The sequence below is a fragment of the Stegastes partitus genome, unplaced genomic scaffold (assembly GCF_000690725.1).
Source record: "Stegastes partitus isolate 25-593 unplaced genomic scaffold, Stegastes_partitus-1.0.2 Scaffold879, whole genome shotgun sequence".
Classification (NCBI taxonomy): domain Eukaryota; kingdom Metazoa; phylum Chordata; class Actinopteri; family Pomacentridae; genus Stegastes; species Stegastes partitus.
This window is the reverse complement of record NW_007578610.1, coordinates 114,465-134,378: the sequence shown is the minus strand read 5'-3', so window position 1 is coordinate 134,378 and position 19,914 is coordinate 114,465. Positions and strand designations below refer to the sequence as shown.

The window sequence follows — 19,914 nt, the reverse complement described above, 5'->3', positions numbered from 1 at the left end:
GTTTGTGCAGATCTGGGTCACTTCCTTTAAAATTGTTATGTAAGTCATTGGTTCTGAAGGACTGCACTCTCCAAGGCCCTTCTAGTTACTTGAAACAGTGGCAGGAAAACTGTACACAGACAAACAATGAGTGGAGATCCATCATGGTCAAAGATCAACTACGATCTGCTGTCTGTTACTGATATATTTTCAACTTCGAAATGATGGCAAAAAGTCTAAATTTGTTACTATACAGCTGGCAACTGGAGCTCATTTACGTTTGCTTTTGCTCAACTTTTTTTTTAAGTCTCTTACTCTTGTTTCTACACCAGTCACAGACATTTTTTTCCTGTAAAATATGGCTTATAACACGCATCTGTGGCAGGAAAGGAAATGGATTAAACGATATCAGGAACAAACAACGCAGATGAAACAACAAGCCTCACCAGGGGTTTTTCTAAAAGCACATCGCCGCGAGAGATCAAAATGATAAACAGACTTAAATGAAATAAAAGCTCATCTAGTAGGAAATTGGTATAACAACAAATGCATAAGAGTGTATGATAGACTATTGAAATTACTGCAATTAAAACTACACTGAAAAGCCACATAATGTTTGTAAAAACACAGCACATCATTACATTTATTTATTTTTTTAAATGGTCTTTATTATGCTTTACTTGGGATAATTTATGGGTGTACGAGGTAGTTACTCACTTTGGTAACAACTTGAAAGGTTTGAAGTTTAAATTTAAGAAATCTTTGAACCTGCAGTGCAGAACTTGAGTGAAAGTAATAAGACAAAACACACGTTTGTGACATAAGCCTCAGCATCAATCACATCATCATGTCGGTCTTCTTTAGACTCTAATCCCTCCTGTCAAGTTTCTTTTTTATCTGGAGCATCATAAACGCTTGTTAGTGTCCTTTGATTTTCCTGCCATCGGCTCCACCTTACTTTCTGTCGCTGTAGTCTACTCTGTCTCTGTTGCTACGGTTCTTTTCCACTTCAGCTCGGGCAAAAAAAACAAAAAAACCATTGCTGGTTAACGTAAAATGCATCCAGGGCCAGCACAGGAATGTCCCCACAGAAACCTCATTTAAAACTTCCATATATATCCTGTAAAATACAGTCATTTGAAGGATGCAGATAGACTTAATCTTCATCGTTTCAACTTGTTTGACAAGAGCTATAATGTAACGGATGTTCATTTATGTGAAAGTAATGCATTCTGGTTTTAAGGCAACTTGTGTAACTTTTTGCAGAGCTGTGGTTTCAGCGGCTGCTATGGCCACAGGTGGTAATTACAGGGTTCTGATGGATTAAATTCTGCTGGGCTGTAAGTTTTAGCGGTCAAGGGAGGCTGTATTGGAGCGCAGTCCATCAATTACCCATGCCACAAACACAAAATCACCATCTCAATGTAAACCGGTTATTTTACTGTCCGCAGTAACAGGCAACGTAGTGTGGCGTGCTTCAGCTGAATAAAGCTTGTCTATCTTTATTTTCACGTTACTTTGCTTTGTACCATCCAGCCTCTTAACTTTAGGATTTTGAATGACTGCAACAAGCAGCAATGAAAGAAAAATGTGATTCCCACTCACCAAAATTGGCACTTTAACACAGGTTAATGTAGAGTAGAAACCAGCCAAACATCAGCCAAGTGCAGGGATTGAAAGAGGAGCCATTCTCCGTATTATAAGTCAGTCTGCCATCAGATAGTTTTGACGCTTTCAGAGTTGCATAATGTTGCTTTAATGGAAATGTTTTAGGACAAACTGGGTCTTCTTTCTGTATCATTTCTCTTTTATATCTGGTTATGTTAACATTGTACCCAGTGAAGTAATTGCTGAGATCTGTGAACACAGTAACAGGACAAATTTTGTAATGTCAAGAGGTTCCACCAGTCCCATGATCAGTCATGTTTTAAAGAGCCCATATCATGCACATTTACAGGTCCATCATTTCTGTTTTGAGTCTACTAGAATATGTTTACATGCCTCAATATACAAAAGTGCATTATTTTTTCTCATACTGCACACTGCTGCAACACCTCTTCGCACTCGTTTTAGCTCCTGTCTCTTTTTAGACCCCTTCCTGTGATCGGTCTACATTGGTTACGTACCACAACCCCAGATCTCCGAGCAGCCGTAGCAGAAGCAGCTCCAGCAAGGAAGTAATGGCAGACTGCCAAGCATCTGCTCATTCTTCGTTTGACATGTGCCTGAGTAGCAGGTGTGTTACATCGTGACGTAAATAATTAACGAAAGAAAAGACGGTACTTCAAACGAGGCATTTCAGGTTAGCAGCAGCGTTTTCTATGGAAACGAATAATTCACTTTGTAATTGTGCAGGCCTCTTACATTCAAAAAAGGCTGTAGAGCTCTTTGAACAAGGGTTTTTCATGTATCCACAGACCCCATGTTAACAGACTGCAAGAATTTGTCAAAAAAAAACAAAAAACTGTCTATAAATGCACACAATGTTTGCAGTAATGTCTTTAAACTTGTCTCATTCTGTCACAGACTGTTTAATATACTGTTTTAAACTAAACTACCATTCTATCATCTGCATAACCTGATTTTTTTTGAGAGAAAACAAAAAGTAAACACATCTGAAATGTTGCTACTAATTGCTTTCTGTAGAATAATGTGTTTCTTAGATTGTCTGTAAACTGTGATGGATATTTAATAAGTGACTGTTTGCGTCATAAGTTGGAAATTCGTCCTCCTTGTTCTCTTCCAAGTAATTTTGACTAAACTGGAGGGTTTGTTTCCAACGTTCCTGATCTGACTGCTTGCGTTTCTTTTTAAATCAGACTTGTTTTGGGTGATGTTGTAGTCTTCCTAGACCTTAACCGTCCTGGTTACCGTGATATTACTACATATGTGTAACTGGCAGCCGAAACTAACAAAGACTCCAGCTGCAGCGAACCCTTTTAACATGAGGCCCGCATGCAAAATGTATCACTCCACTTCTTGCAGAGGATGAGCCATCTTTAGTCCATCCAAATTTATTTGAACTGTGCTGCTCTTTGCAGATTGCTAGAAGGGTTTGATTCAACATTTTCAGCGTGCCAAAAAAACTGCTGCTCTACAAATTTGATACAAGACTTGAACTTGGCTGAATCTTCTTTGGACAAGTAAATAGTTGCTTAATTAGAGACATGCAGTTCCTGCCTGGTGCAGCTTTAAGTGTGTTGATCTATTACATCTAGTCATCTTCCACAGACAGGTCAAAGTTCAGGGTTTATGTTCAGGGTTGTGGTGTGAAAAAGGATTCAGCATCTTGATCAGTGATATTTCAGCAGCGTTGACTATATTTTTGTGGCACTGCTGCTCAGTGTGTCTCATCAAAAATGTATTGTACAGTGATTTATTTACTCACCTTATTAATGAAACATCCAGATATTTAAAATAGCTGCTTGTGCTTCTGCTCAGCTCTCCACACTTTTTCTGTTTGTGTGTGAAAGAGAGGTTTGGATGGAAAACAACTAGGACAGCAGAGGCCCTTGCTACCAGACCTGCAGGCAACCTGGCATCACACAAACTGCTAAGCCCAACAGTGTGTGTGTGTGTGTGTGTGTGTGTGTGTGTGTGTGTGTTTGTGTTTAAATGTGCTTCTTGGTGTTGGTGTCAGTTATTGTCTTCATATGCGTTTGTGAGTGTGTGAAAGTAAGGTTGTGTGTCTGATCCTGTTCGCCTCTGTGTCTTAGCTTGTATAGCTGCATTTATCAGCATTATTGTGTGTCTTTCTGTGTCAGTGTGTGTGTGTGTGTGGGTGTGTGTGTGTGAGGTGCTGGTAATGCTTGCCTGGCACTGAGCTTCTTGCCCTCTGGGCTTTTGCCTAACACAATGAAACAACACACAACTCTCTCTGCAGAGTTTAATGAGTGGGACTGTCTGTGTGTATGTGAGCACGTCTGTGTGTTTTCTATATATATGTGTGTGTGTGTGTGTTTGCATAAAGATGCACATTTACATGTGTTTGCATATACTTGGATGTGTGTGTAACAAGACAGGTGATTCTTCTGTGTTGCAGACCCTGTCGCACTCTGACAGATGGGGTTTTCACAGGATAGTGTGTTTCTGTGTGTGACAGAGAGAGGGAATAAGCGTGAGTGTGTGTGTGTGAACGTGTGTGTGTGTGTGTGTAATGTATAAGCATTTCTCTATACCACCATCTGTGGTGGGATGCTGGTTTAGACTGAAATATTGCTTCATTCATCACCCAGCTGAACCCACACACACTGTCATCAGTCTGTGTGTGTGTGTGTGTGTGTGTGTGTGTTTGTGTGTGTGTACTGTTTTTGGTCGATATACTGGGTGTGTGCCTCCTCATGCATTTCGTGTGTGTACAGTGTGTGGGTGTGATGGAGAATGACCACAGATCCATTGTACAGAATCCTCCATGTGGAAAACCTCTCCTTCTGCCTGCCTCCGAACATTCATCTACACTCTGTGTGTGTGTGTGTGTGTGTGTGTGTGTTTGTTTGTGTGTGCGTGCATGGTGTGCATGTGTGTATATGTGTGTGTGTGTGTCTGACCTGGGGCTACAAAGTGAGTGATGGTTTCCTGCCTGTGTGAAGCAAGCTGACTTGGGAGTTGCTGCTATGTCAGGACTGACACAAACATACAACACAAACTCTCCCCCACAAACCTTAACGTGAGCAGCGGTGTAGAAGAGTGTTGTTCTGCTGCACTGTCTGCTTTCAGAGGTGGCCGCCATGACATCATCACCTGCTGGGTGAGAGTTTGAAATATGCAGTGTTTTTTTTTTATTAATCCATTTATATATATATGAAGTTATAAAAATGTGGTTACACACTAGAAATGACACAATGAGCTCAGCCCCTAGCTTATGCGACTCAGCGGGGTTTTCTCATTGAGCATTTCTTTTATTGTCTGTTCTGAAAATTTAAGAACATCTTGCTGACAGTTTCAGTCCGTCCTCTGAGCTAAATAGGTGGTATCTGCTGATATAATGAACTACAAAATTTCATGAGCATCATGTCATATTTAAAAAAATACTGTATCGGCCCAAATATAATGGGTTTTTATTCTAGATAAGAACAGTTTCAGACTGACCCTGCTGGGGATCTTTCCATTAGGTCCTATCAATCCTTGCAATTGGATAGTCGTCAGTTATGAAGACATGCCTTTTCTCTCTTAAATGTGAAACATTAAATACTTTAATTAAAAATAAAAGTCCCACATTGGCAAAGCGTGTCTAGGTATGGTTTAAAGTGCAGCCAATTCTCCTTTCAGTTTATCAGTCACATTCTCACACACTCTTGTGTCAAGCTCTTGGGAGCAGTTGGCATGATGTTCTGCTCCAGTTCACATTTTTTAGATTGTATTTTTAATCTCCTTATCTTGGCATTCCAGCGGTAAATCACGCCTGATTAACAGATGATTCGGTCCCCAGTCTGTTTGTGCAGTAAAGAGCCACTTTGACTTGTTTTCATTTGTCAGGAATTTGCTTCTTCAGTGGTGAAAAAAAACAAAGAAAGACATGTTACACAAGCTATGAGAAACTCCCAGAGGTTAAACTGGACCACCTCACAGTGTTGGAGTGATTCTACAGCTCAAACCTTTAAAAAGCCTCGTAATAGGAAGGTTACAACCAACCCAAGCTTACACAGTTATGCTCGTACCAAATTGTACATCCTGGAGTAAAATATGACCCTGACTTTTTGAAAAATGATCAAAAAAACATGATAGAGTGATGATGGAGTTGATCCACTTGACCTTTCAGCAGCATGAATCTCGACACAAGTGACAAATTAAAGGGACGACGTGAACCCCAGGACTCCTACAGCGAGGGGACACAGTGGTTTTGTTACACTGTAAAGGGATACTTTGGTGCCATCGTTTATGATTTTCCTTCTGTCCCCTTCGAGGGAAGAATCACTGCAAATCAATACAAAGCTGTTCTGAGTGATCGCCTTTATCCTGTGATGAAGTGTTTCTATCCAGACGAGAGTGGTCTCTTCCAGGATGACAATGCCCCCAGTTATGGGGCACAAGGGGTCACTGAATGGTTTGTTGAGTCTGAAAGTGATTTGAATCATAAGCTATGGCCTTCACAGTCACCACATCTCAACCAGCTAAACACCTTTTGGAGATTTTGGACACCGCTGTCCACCACAACCATCAAAACACCAAGTGAGAGAATCGTATTTAAAATAATTATGTTTAATCCCTCCAGAAGTGTTCCTGAACCTTGGAGAATCAATTCCAAGACTAACTGAAGCTCTTCTGGCAGCACATAGTGGACTTTACTAAGACACTACGTGCTGGTTTTTCCTTATAGCTGTCGTCTGAATGTACCTATTCATGACTTTCAAGAATCAAAGTGCAGTATATATACATTTTAATCCACTTGGAATTGATTCTATTTCTGGATTGTAATACCCAATTTAGTGAGACATCTTGTCAGAATTGTTCCTAGAGCTCATGTTGACTCAGGTAAACCAGCAAAAGCTGTCAAAAGTTGTCAATAAAGGATAAGGAGCATGAAAGTTTGCCCTTCAGTAGAATTTTAGTCGTCACACTGTACGTCGCACTTCTGATTGTCATTGTTATAACTACTTGCCTCTTTGTCTTTTAGTTTTTTATATAAGCTGTGAATATGAAGCAACACCTTTCCTTCCTTACATAAAATCAGGGAGTGAGTTTAGCTTGTGTCTCAGTGTGACTGAATCCTAATGCATGTTTACTCTTTAATGTGCTCGACTCAGCACTAACAAGGAGAAACAGCGAGGCAACTCGTTGACAGATGTGACTTTGAGTCTGCTGCAGAAGTGTGCATGTATTATCTTGTGCAGTATCAACAATAAACAATATACAGCTTCCCTGCACTTACCAGGTTTGGCTTTTTCACTTTTTTTTTTCCTCCTCATTTTTTTCAGGTTTACAGTTTTCTTCCAGCTCCCTCTGCAGAACACACCACCTATAATGTCTGACTCTCCCCAGCTCCCTTCTCCAAATTCAGTTTCTGGCACTTTTTTTCCCCCCTCTCTCCTCTGCACAAAAGAGTGCTCAGGCAACAGAAATGGCAGGCTGCTGCTACATGTCAGGCTCTATCTGGCATGTTGAAATCGCCTAAAAAACTGTCACCTTTCACATTTGTTTTTGCAAGAAGGTAGACGGCAGAGATGTCTTGTGACCCGAGTCACAGCGGCTGCATTGTATTGGCCCAGAAATGCACTTATGAGACAAGCGAGTCAACATTGTAATGTTGTTTATTGAGAGCAGTGTCGAAGTTTGGGATTTTGACAGTTGTATGGAAGGTGTAAAGAATAAATATAAGGGAGCTGAAGCAACTAAAAACCAGCTTGAGAAATAGTTTTTTTCTCTTAGGCATATAATTACTGAAATTGCTCCCGGCATAATTATAGCAAAGATTGTAGACGTTTGAAGACAACACTGATAAATATTTCTGAACTTTATTTGCCTCTTGATGTTGTCATACTGAGTAAACAGTGCGTGCATTATTTGATAGATCAGAGATTATGTTTTACACTGAACTATGCATTGAGACGACAAACACAAACCCAGCATCCAGCAATTATCTTTTGTCCTGCGGAGATATGTAACAGCTATGATCACAAATAACATCATAAAAAGCTCTTGTTGTCCTTTTTTTGTTTCCTCATCTGATGTTTTTCTGTCTCTTTTCTCTCTCTTTTTTTTTTTTACACTTCTCCTGCCTTGCTGCCCCTCTTCTGCTTCTCTTTCTCATTTTCTCATCTCCCTTTCTTCGCTGTCATCCTCACTCTTCCTCTCCCTTCGCCCACTCTCATCTCCTCATCCTCACTCCGTCCGACTCTAAATCTCTCGCTCTCCCTCTGAAGTCGATTCAGCTGATAGACAGAAATAGAGACAAGGGTGTGAAACAGAGGGAGAATAGAAACAGACTTCATCTCTCCCTCCCTCTCTCTGTCGTTCTCAGTAACAGATCTTTCATCTGCTTTATTGTTCAAAGCCTTGTCTTGAGTTTAGATCCTGATTTCTTTCTGCTCTGACGTGACAGGACTAAAGGCAAACGACAGACAGACAGACAAATGTAGAGAGCGAGGGGAGGTGTGGTGATGGAGAGAGGGAAGGATTTAAAAAAAAAAAAGGATGGGTTGGATGTGAATGAGGATGTGGTATTAGTATTGTGTATGCACTCACAGTCACCTCCTCTCTCTGTCAGCCTCCACTACCGTGTCTCTGTTTTTATTGATTTCTCGCAAATGTGTAGCGCAAAACAAAAGCAATAACCAATCCCGCTTCATTGATATTATGAAAAAAAACGGGATCATGTGCTATGAACATTTCTAATTAAATTTGTTCCAGCCATGCATAGAGAGACTCTACCTTGTTGCCAGAGTCTCATGTATGCTCATCAGAATACTTGAACGATGAAAGTGAAGTGAAGAAAATCCTCGTGGGGTTTCTGACTCTCGACACAGATGCCCACTCATGTGTGCTGTCTGTCTGCAAAGTTTCTTCAAAGAGGTTTACTTACATAACAATATGAAACAGAAGAAAAGAAAGACGGCTAACTAGATCCCTGCTTCCCACAAGAGGTGGAAGAAAAAATAACAGATCACAGAGAGACCAGTTTAATGTCTGAGCAGCTTCAACCAATTAAATGGCTGGAAATTGTGCCTTTTATATACAGTGTGATCATTTAATTAAAAGGTCCCACATTTGATTTCCAAAATAAAACAGCTGCACTAGTAATACCTGCACATATGCATTCGTATACCTTGTACACATTAAAACACAGGCAAACGCTCACGGAACATGTTTATATACATGAGGATGTACACAAATTCATGCAAAATGTTTCCACCCAAGTACAAATACCTACGCATAAACACAGACTGCTGCACACAGTCAGAGTTGTGGAACTGTAAAGCATGAATATATAAGCAGCACGGGGGTGAAGCATCTCTCCCAGCAGTTCCAGCCTCATGTTTTTCAAACAGTCAGAAAACTCTGGAAAACACGAGTCTCTGCGCTCCGCCGAGGGATCGCAGCAGCTTCTAACAAGGAACCAGAGGAGCCCAGGCAGTTGTTAAAATAGTTCTTTTTTTTTTTTAATTCTTTAAAAAAAAAGGCATCCTCTTCTTTTGTTGAAGACGTCTGCCTTTGTTCATCTCTGACACACTCTTTCACTTTCCCAGATCCGCCAATAACAACTTGTCCGTTAAGTTTTTGCTTGACTCTTGATACCATTGTGTGTCTGCTCTTTTTGTTTTTAGCCCTTTTGACTGCAGGCATTGCAGCGTTCCTCTGTTTAGCCCGCCGTAGAGACCAGTATGAGCCTTCTTGGTTGACAGCGTTCTCCTTATAATGTAGGTGTTGGAGTTAGTTTGGAGGATGCTCTCTCAAGTTAATCCCCGCCAGGATTTTCAGTATGTGCGACTGCGTCGCCCCCTCCTCCCCTAAATTTAGTTGTTGTCTGGCGTACTTTCAAAACAAAACATAGTTAAAGTAATGCTTTAATACTTTTCCTTCATTTATCATTATTTAAACCACATAAACATAAAGTAGTAACACTTTCAGAGAAACACAACCACAGGGTGTCCGTTAGTGAAATCCCAATAAATGGATCAGTTCAGTGTGCAGTCAAATCTGTTTTCTTGGCCCATTTTAGCACAGATCAGAAAGAATATTATTCTGCTCTGATAATGCAGCAGGACAGTCGCAGGGTGATGATAATGAAGTATAGTACTTCAAATTGAGGTCCCCTTATTTTTAAAACTGTGAACCACTTGATGACTTTGACAGCTTGACCACCTGCCTGTAACTGCAGATTTATGGTCATGTACAGACAGAGCTACGACACAACAACTTTTGAGAAGACCAAGTACAGTGTGTGCTCCTAATGACTGTCAGAGACTCTTGTTTTTCTGTTGGAGAAGTGAGGGCTTCTATCTTGCTGTTTGTCCAGACATTTGCAAGGAGTTACGTCATGTTCTTCTGTCCTCAGTCAGCGCTGGTTAGCAGTCAGGTCTATGCCTTAGACCTCTGCTCAGCCTGTAGCCGGGACAAAAAAAAACACACATCAGGTGTTGAGTAGAATTGATTTTCTGTGGAAATGCGGCACAGGATCACACAGAAGAACTGTATGTCTAGCTGACAGCAGCGTTGTCTATCAGCGCGTCCTGTGAAAGCGGTGCAACAACTATTTCAGACATGACAGCAAGTAAGCCACCTGTCTCTCAAACGCAGACATGTTCCTCAGAGATCTTTAATTCCATGCAGTCATTTTTACATAAAGTAGATGTCAGCGTATTTGAATGCAGTAGCTGTTAGAAATCGTCTGATATGTATTATTCAACAAGGTTATTGCATTCTCAAATTATTTACACACAACACATTCACCGTGAAAAGTAATAAAAGTTATGGCACGATGCCTGGATATGGTTCCTCTCCTCCGTATAATTTGCAGTAATATGTGCATTTTTTCCTTTCACCCTTTTTTCCCATTCATCACATCTGGTATTTATGCGCTTCATATACGGTACGCAAACATGCTGACATTTTTCCAGTGTTTTCACACAGCATATATTCCATATGTATGGGATATTTTTATATCACGCTATCTGGAGGTTCCATTTCTGATCTTGTTTGTTTGTTAGATGTACAGACGTGTGACAAATGAAGGAAGAGAAACATTAAGCATCTGAGAAAGCTTTAATGCTTCTTGGCGCTGATTCTCCAAGTCTCTGAAACTCTACTGAAGGAAATAAACACCATTCTTTCAAAGAATATTCTTTCCTTTGAGAACTGTCTAAGATGTCAGATCCAAATCTCTCTCATAGGCTGTTAGTTGGGGGAATTCTTGTAAAGCGTATGATTCCCGTCCATTTTTCACAGTCATTACACGTATCAGTGACCCCTTGTGCCCTGTCTCAAAAATGACATTCCCATACAACTAAACTGCATGCCTAATTATGTCTTGAAGGAACTGTATCTGTGTCTGATTTGTTTGTGACGTATCACGAATCAGTTTCAAATGAATATATAGTCTGTTTAGCTTTTTTTTTTTTTTTATTGCTCTACTGTTGCTCCTTTTCAGCCAAGCAATCATATACACTGTTGCCCATAAAGTTGGAGTAAAGTATTTTTCTACCTCTTCTCATGAAATGATCGTGACAGTGTGATTTATTATTGATGGATAAAGTGTATATCTTCTCAAAACTTTATTGACATCACCATGTACATACAATACATATCACAGTAAAAATAAACCTCAATTAACTTTAGCAGACTGTGCATTCAGGCTTAAACTAAATTGGGGGTATTGAACAAATAGATTAAGGGTTTTGTTTCAATTTTTTAACCTTGGTCATATAACAAGAAACACATATTTGAGGGGATTTAATGCATTAGAATGTCCAGTGTTACTCTTTCAAATGTCACTCAGTCACTAATATTGAGCATGACCACTCCTGACATGGATCAATCGGTTAAGACATGGTGGCATACTGTCCACCAGCTTGTTGATGGTGTCAGTGGGCAGGGCGTCCCACTCTTCAGTCAGATCCTGAAGTCAGAATTGGTTTCACCTGGTAACTGGGACTCAGTATGTAATCACTGCATCTGGTCAAAAGTGATGACCGATGTGTATACATAGAAATAAAAAGAGAAATGTGTCTGAAAAAAAATGTATTCCAGCTTTATGAGCGACGGTGTATTAGACTGAGCGGGACTCACCACCCTGGTAACCAAAATAATAGAGGACAAACTTCAAACATCTTTGTATTTTAACTCAATTCTATTTTCCTGAATCTAAACTAAGTATTTTTGGTGCCGAAACTTGAGCAAGCTTCTGTCTTGTACTTGTTGTGAAAGTGTCAACCAAAGCGTACCAACGTAGTTTTGGTACCTAAAGCTACCAAAGCTGCCAGTGAAAACCACAGTGAACAACAAAAGAAAACACAACTTCTCTATTAGTGTAGTGGTCCCACATAGAATGCTGCTGCTGGCTCATGGTACGTGTCCACAGGGGCGTTTTTGGAGATGAGGGGTCGCACCATTTTCCAGCATTGGACATTTGATGGGCGAACGAACAGGCAGTGTCGTGATAGATAGAAACAATACAAACTGCACCCTCCAACAAACACTAGACATACAGCAGAATTTGTCCCTGAAAACTTTTGATGCAAGAAATTAGTTATGAAATTGTCTTCACTGTGGATCAACAGTAGTTAGCTTTAAAAAAAATTTTGTGAGTATTCAGAGGCTGCAAGTGGCGGCTGGGTGCCACTGATTTGCATAAAGTAACTCCACGTCTCTTGAAGGACATCACAAGGCTACAAGAATGAATTGCACAACTGCGTACATAGAAAACGAATGGGAAGCATTGGCGTGACAGATCCTGTGAACACGTACCACTTTGCTGCCGCTCCTTTAAACTGGAAGCCTTGCCTACCACATAACAATCTTATTTTGGGTTAGAACATGTGTTTCTTTCAAAACATAATGTAGAATGTAGACAGGGCTTTCCCAGAATAGATCACTCCCATCAGAATAGGAATGTTTAATCAAGGTAAAGGATAAAGGTGATCACTCTGAACAACTTCGTATTGATTCGCAGTGACCCTCCGCTCAGGGGAACAAGTGGAGCCAAACCATGGCAACGTAGGGGCCGAGGCTCTGGTTATTTGTGGGTGCCTTATAAATATCAGCAATGTTTGTGGTTATGTTTTATTTAGGCAACTGAAAAGAGTTAAGATTAAGGGAATATCTTGGTCACAATTAACATCTGTGCTGCCTTTGCTGCTGAGACACAACACTGGCAAACAGAGTTGAGTTATTAAGAAAACATGAACACAGTTTGATTGAACAAGTGTAATTTGTGTTTAACTGCATAATTGTGTAGTAAAGTTAAAAGCTTAAGTGTAGTGCAGCAGCTCAAGTTGTAAAAAGACAAAAGAAATAAAACAAGTGCTGTCGGCTACACAATAATATCTAGTTCACAATAGATATCATAAACTAATGGTCACACCAGACTCATTAATGCTGTCGCAAAACTTCATCTTTTCAAAGTTACATTATATTTTATTAATACAGAATTTGAAATAATTAGACATTAGTCAGGCATTCAACATGAAAGTTTCATCCCACTTCATGTGTGTGAGTCTGAGAAATCTCAAATTTGGCAGCAAAAATAAAAGAAAACAAGACCATTACCTGGCAAGTTTTTTTTTTTTTCACTTGCAAAGTACATACACCCCTTAACGCCTTTCAGGGATTGAACCTGCTTCAATTAAAATAGTTGAATCCACAGAAACTATTCATTTGAGCTATTCATTCATTGGAGTCATTGACTCGGAAATTTTCCTAATGGAATTTTCCAGTAAAAGAAGAAATGAGGCATTATCAACTGTCCCTAGCTGTTTCTTCGTTCTTTTCTTCTCTTTCTGTCGTTCAGGAGAAGAGAAATCCCCTGCTCCCTCATTCGCCAGCACTTTGTGTGTGTCTGTCTGTGTATAAATATGTAAATGGCTGTTGCCTAACCAGCCAAAACTAGGCCATCTTCTCCTCTGTGAACACCTGAATAGAAGCAAGACAGAGATAGTGGGAAGAGAAAAAAAAGAAAGGCCAGAGGTGAAAAGCTTACCAAAATATCTTACTCCAGCAGGCGTGCTGCTACTTTGCTCAGATTAAACTGACATTGTTCCATATCATGCTGCCCAAGTAAAAACAAAATGATATTATACTTCCCGTTGCACATTTATTCTTAGGAACAGCACATTCAAAAAATACATTTGATACTTTTCTCAGTCGTATTTTGAGAATAAAATATAACTCTTCAGGGTGTTGTAGCACTTTCCCAGTTCACACTGTTTTGTGTGAAGTTTCCCAACCCTGCATTGTTCACAAATATACACGTAACAGCCCAGAAAGTTAAGAAAAGAAAAAGAATAAGTATCCTGTTAGCCGAGTATTTTGGGGCAAGTACAAGTTTCAAAATGTACAAATGTTTTTGTTTTTGTGTTTGAGGTCAGATCATCAGTAAGGTCCGACGTCATCACCTGAAGCCTCAAGTAAAGGAAATATTAGCCCTATTCAGGACTGTTGGGGTATTTTGGACCCCAGGCCATTTGGTTTAGGTGACAGGTATCGTTTTTTATTTTTGAAGATTTTTTTAAAATATATATATAAAAAGAGGGACATTTGTCGTGCATTTGGAATCAAAAATATGTCAATTTATCAGAAAATGTATTTAACTTAGTATAAAAGTCTATAATGAATACCAACAAATATTTTGCACATATTCTTTCCTTCTACGTATGGCAACATGAAAGTCCTGAATAGGGTTAATGAAACAAAGAGGTTTGTGGCTCATCAGGGCTCCAGACTAACTGTTCCACTGTCTCAGCTGGATGCATGGAGGGTTTGTTGGGTTACAACATGGTATTAACCAACCTTGCATGCTGATGAGGTTGGCCGATATCACTCCCATACTAGGCACCAGCTAAACTCCGCACTTGCTGAACATCTACTTATCGATAGACATCACAGTTTACCAGTGTTCCCTAAACGTCTCTCTCTTGCTGCTGTGAACACAGAAGCCTCGTGTCTTCCCAGTTAGCACAGCTCCTACAATTCAGACAAATCTGTGACCACAAATGACTTTGAAAGAGTGAAGGAAGGTGGTCTATTGTCAGATTTGCCCAAGTTGTGGGAATCCAGAGTAGTTGTCATGATAAATGTTAATTACTTTTGCAGCACAACTACTGTATTAACCATTGAGACTGTTTTTTTTTCTTCACTACTCAGTCGGTATCTCTCTGCCTGCCTTTCCACTCTCACAATCAGGTGTGTCTTAGTCGGACCTCTTCTTCTCCACCAGCCTTCACCTCTATCCCCACATTTTGTTGTTAAAAGTCCCTTTTCTGTTCCCTTCAGCTTTAGAACATGGTCCCAGCTAAATAGTTTATTTTACACATCAGACGGGGGGAAAGTAGTGAGAGAGAAATTGACTGTGCCAGTAAAGAAGAAAAAGTAGCTCCTATTTTCACCCACAATGGCGAGCGCAGTATCTACCTGTACTGGCTGGAGGGTTACAGCAAATCAGATCACAGTATCACCTTTGAGAAAAGACCGTTGTGTTTTTTTTTTTTTGTAGCTGCAATTTAAGTTGTGATTGACTTTTCTGCAGCTGCCAATATTACTGCAAGGCTCTGGAAAATAGCCAAAAGTTACCAGGGGAATGTGCTGGGGGGAAAAAAACAAGGTAGAACCAGCTCTCAACTTTTTAACTCCCGAGATGATATTACCCAAGTAGTTTCAGTTCCATCAGCTGTCACACTTTGTCTCAGTCGTATGCATTTTGGAAAGCAGTGAAACGTCTCACATTCTTTCTGAATGATTCTGGGAAGCAAATGCAAATAAGCTGTTCTGTTTATGTTGGCAGACTCAGCTGAACGACGAGTGTGTTCGACTTTTTGCGGGCGGTTTTATGGACAGGAGGAGCATTTGGCTCGATTATGGCAGCATTCAGTCCCAAAACAATGCTGTAGATCATTACTCCGTTGCGGTAGGTCTTTATGTCGGTGACTTCTCAGCCAGGACCGAGATAGAGCTGGACAGAGAAAACAAGAGGCGACTGAGAGACGGACAGACAGAGAGGGAGAGGAGGAGCACTGAAGGGGAGAGAGAGAGAGAGAGAAAAGTGGGGAAAAGAGGATAGAAAAAGGCTGAGAGGCAGAACAAGTGAAGGACAGGGAGAAAGAGGAGTGTTGGAGGTGTTAATCAGAGGCTGCAGGTGTGTGTGTGTGTGCGTGCGTGTGTGTGTGTAGGTGTGTTTGTGTGTGTGTGTCTGTGTGTGTGTGTGTAAAGCCCCAACAGTATCTCAGGGCTACATCAGTGGCCATTAGTATTTTGCAGCACGAACACACAGTTTGACAGGTCGCTGCCACCGCCCGCAGAGACGTGTGTGTGTGTGTGCGTGTGTCTTTGTGTGTGTGTCTTCGTGTGTGTGTGTGCCTTCGTGTGTGTAGATGTCGCTGCTTTTGACCTCCCCTTTCACGTGTTTATCTCACCTCCAGATGAACTTTGACGAGCCAACGTACACACTCACACAAACACAGAAACAACATCCACTCTTCAAATGGCTCCGCTCATCAAATATGAATGATTTTCACACTATTTGGACAGAGATCTACCGTGAACACTCTTCCCATCCCTGTTCTCCTATTTTTCCCTCTTTCTCGTCTCCTGCTCTTTCTTCTCATGCCCCCCCTTTACCTCCTGCACTCTTTTTAACCTCGATTTTTTTTCTCCTAGTGTCCTCTTTATTTCCTTTTCCCTCACTTTGCTTTCACTCTTTATCCATTTTTCTCTCTCTCTCTCTATTCTCTTTGCTTTATCTGTTTTGTTTTTGTCTGCTCTGCTTCTCTATCCCCTCTTCTTCTCTTCATCTCTTGCCTGTTATATTATGAAGACAAGTAGCTTTAAAATTGGCTTTAAAAGGAGTTGTGTGTACAGTGGGAGACGTCTAGTTTAGTGCTTCTGACTGGTAATCAAAGTATTTCTGCCTGTTGGCATTTGTGTTTATTTTTAGCGGATGAAACACAGTTCTCTGTGATTTATGGTTGTAACGTGCCAAAGAACTTAAATGAGAGATTTCATCACGTCTACGTTTGCGTATTTACTATTCTTCTTTCGCTTTTCGTCTTCCCTTAATCATCTTCTTTCGGTTTCTTCTCTCATCTTATCTCTTTTTGGTCTCTTTTTTTCTGCTAGTGTTGTCAAAATATCAGAAGTTTGGTATTTGGTACTAATACTGCTGAAAATATCAGATTCTTGATAGCAACTTAATACCACAGCAAAAAAAGCAATGAAATGAATGTCTTTCAACATCAGCTCTTATTTGAAAAAACTTGGTGTGGAGCTTTAAAGTAATGTGTGTGTGTTGGTGGACAAATGTTTTTATAGACGACTTTAGGGAGACAAATCACAGCTGATCTGTTGTTTTACCTGCAGGTACAGACCACGTGATAGAGAAAACACAAGCTCCAGTAGATCACCTGCAGTACTTTCTGTAACGTTGGTACCAAAGACATTGAGTACTGCAGCATTTTCAGAACACTGGTACAAAAGTCTTGGTTCTCATGACGTCCCCATCTTCTACACACTCTACATTTTGATCTCCGTTTCTTCAGTATTCTGTTTTTTTTCTCTCCCCCTCTTGTGTTTCTCTCCTTTTCCCTTCTCCTTCATATCTCCATCCCTGTATCGTTCTCTCATCCTCATCTTTTCCTGTACTCTCCTTTTCTTCCCTCCTATATTGTGTGTCCTGTCCTTGTCTCCTCTCTTGCTGTTTTGCTCTATAATTGGTTGTTTGTCCTCTTTGTCTTTTGTCTCTTGTGTTTATCTTTTCTCCTCCCCTCCTCGCTTCCACCTCGTCTCCTTTAGCATCCTCTCCTTTTTTCTCTGTCCTTGCTACAGCCTTTCTTTCTTCCTTCTCTCCTCTTCTCTTTAACCTTCTTTATCCTCGTCCTTCCATCCTGTCACCTCTTTTTTTGTCATAAACCTCCTCTCACCCTCTCTCCTTCCCTCCACTACGATCATGTATTCCTCTTCTTCAGTTCCCTCCGTCTGTCTCCTCTTCCTGGAGTTTTGTCCCATTCCTGCATTTCCTCCTACTTCCATCCCTGTGTGTGTGTGTGTGTGTGTGTGTGTGTGTGTGTGTGTGTGTGTGTCCTCTTGAGCTTTGACGCATCAGGAAGTTAACACACACACATGCGTGCGAACACACACATACAACCACACACAAATACACACGCTTTGGGAGTATGGAGGCTTGTTCATATCAGCTCCAACATCAGTCATCTGTCAGCACAACTTTTATCTGTACATCTCTGTCGGTCTCTCTCTCTGCCTGTCTGTCACTGTGTCTCTCGGCCTCATTCGTCTCTCTCTCTCTCCGTCTCTCTCTCTCTGACGCACACACACACACACACACACACTCACACAGAAGCAGCTTGTCTTTATCTTCTTATCGTTCCTCTCTGGTAGAGCTGCTGAATAAATCAACTGCAGGAAAAAGCAGAGATGGAGATAGAGGGATGGAGGAGGCAGAGAGGGGCATGATGGGATATGATATGACAATATATATATCTATATCTATATATATATGCATATGTATATGGTGCATATTCCTGTTCTCACCCAGAGAAAGAGGGAGACAATGAGGGGAGACGAGTAAAGGAAGAAGCTCAGAAAGACAGAAAGAAATGTGAATGCAAAGTGACAACAGTCTGCTCGCAGCCTGTTCTGGCCTTGAGTTTTTAAAAAGCTCGACTTTCCAAACTGTCTGTGTGCTGCAATTAAAGACTACTGTGCATCGCTTCGCTCATCTGTCTTCATGTTGAGTTCACAGTTTTTATACACATACTTCTTTATGCCGAGTTCACTTTCTTAAAACTGCTCACAGTCAGCTACGAACGAAAAGAATCTACCATCTAAAATGCGTAAATGCAACCAAGCAGTGCAGCACAATGCCGACAACATTTGTGAAAACTGTTACTCCGAGTGCCTGTGCAAAAGAAACAAAAGAAATTCCAATACGAAACTACACGTATTAACGATATATATGTGTCTCATGCACTCAGCCACAAGTTCCAGTCGACATCACACTTTATATCCTCTCTTGCGATACAACTGGGATGGAGTCTGTTTGCATGGCCAGTCCATCCCTGGCCATCCTCTGCACATATGTCTTGTCATCCAACATTCATCACATCGAAGAGAGACATTTGATCATGCGGCTGGTGGTCATAAATTTTCCACGTTCATGCTTCATGAGGAAAATAACTCCTCTATCGGGCTGAGGAATTGAGAGTACGGTAGAGGGATACACAGTGCCATATTCTTGGGTGGGCTGGAATCCGTCTGTGACTGAAAGAGACTGTGAAATGTAACGTCATTACAAATAATTACAAAATGCTTTGGGGTCTTCCTTTTTTGGCTGCTTATTACATTTCTACATTTATTTTAAGATGTACCGTAATTTCCGGACTATTGAGCAGACCTGAATATAAGCCGCACCTACTAACTTTAAAAAGAAAAAGAAATGTGTACATATATAGGCCGCACATGTCTATAAGCTGCAGGTGTCCACGTTGTAACATGAGATATTTACACAGAAAGATTCATCCATCCATTATCTATACACCACTTAATCCTCACTAGGGTCATGGGGGGCTGGAGCCTATCCCAGCTGACTCAGGGTGAAGGCAGGAGACACCCTGGACAGGTCACCAGTCTATCACAAGGCTACACTTAGAGACAGACAACAGACAATTTAAAATCACCAATTAACCTCAAAATGTTTTTGGACTGTGGGAGGAAGCCGGAGTGCCTGGAGAGAACCCACGCTGCACGGGGAGAACATGCAAACTTCACACAGAAAGGTCCTGGGTGACCTTCTTGCTGCGAGGCAACAGTGCTGACCACCGAGCCACCTTGCAGCCCCAAGACAGAAACATGTTACACAGAAAAATTTTAACTTTTAATTAAATACTTGCCAGAATTTATTTCTTTTTTTTCCAAACAGTGCCTGTAACACGGCTGTTTAAAAAAAAAAAAATACAGCATCCTACCAGGAAAATCATTGATCGCTATCTTCATCTTCCTCCTGCGCACTAAAACCACTACAGTCGTCTTCTTCAGTGTCCGAAGTGAACAGTCTCAGAATTACTTCGTCACACACTACCTCAGTCTCTCTTTCGTTGTCGCCCTCAATGTCACTTTCGTCTCGAGGCAAATTCGTAAAAATCCATAAATTAGCCGCATCATCGTTTAAGCTGCATCGTTCAAAGTCTGTGAAAACTGTAGCGGCTTATAGTCCAGAAATTACGGTAAATATAGACAAATTGAGCAAATTGTAGCTCAGTTTACATTAATTTTATGTTA

The 19,914-nt window shown here is 40.8% G+C and overlaps 1 protein-coding gene across 1 annotated transcript in view; it reads left to right on the top strand.

Annotated features, from left to right (window-relative positions):
* LOC103365833 (polypeptide N-acetylgalactosaminyltransferase 14-like) overlaps window positions 1-19,914 on the top strand; it is a 159,392-nt gene that overhangs the window by 56,594 nt on the left and 82,884 nt on the right. The gene's annotated exons all lie outside the window — the stretch shown is intronic.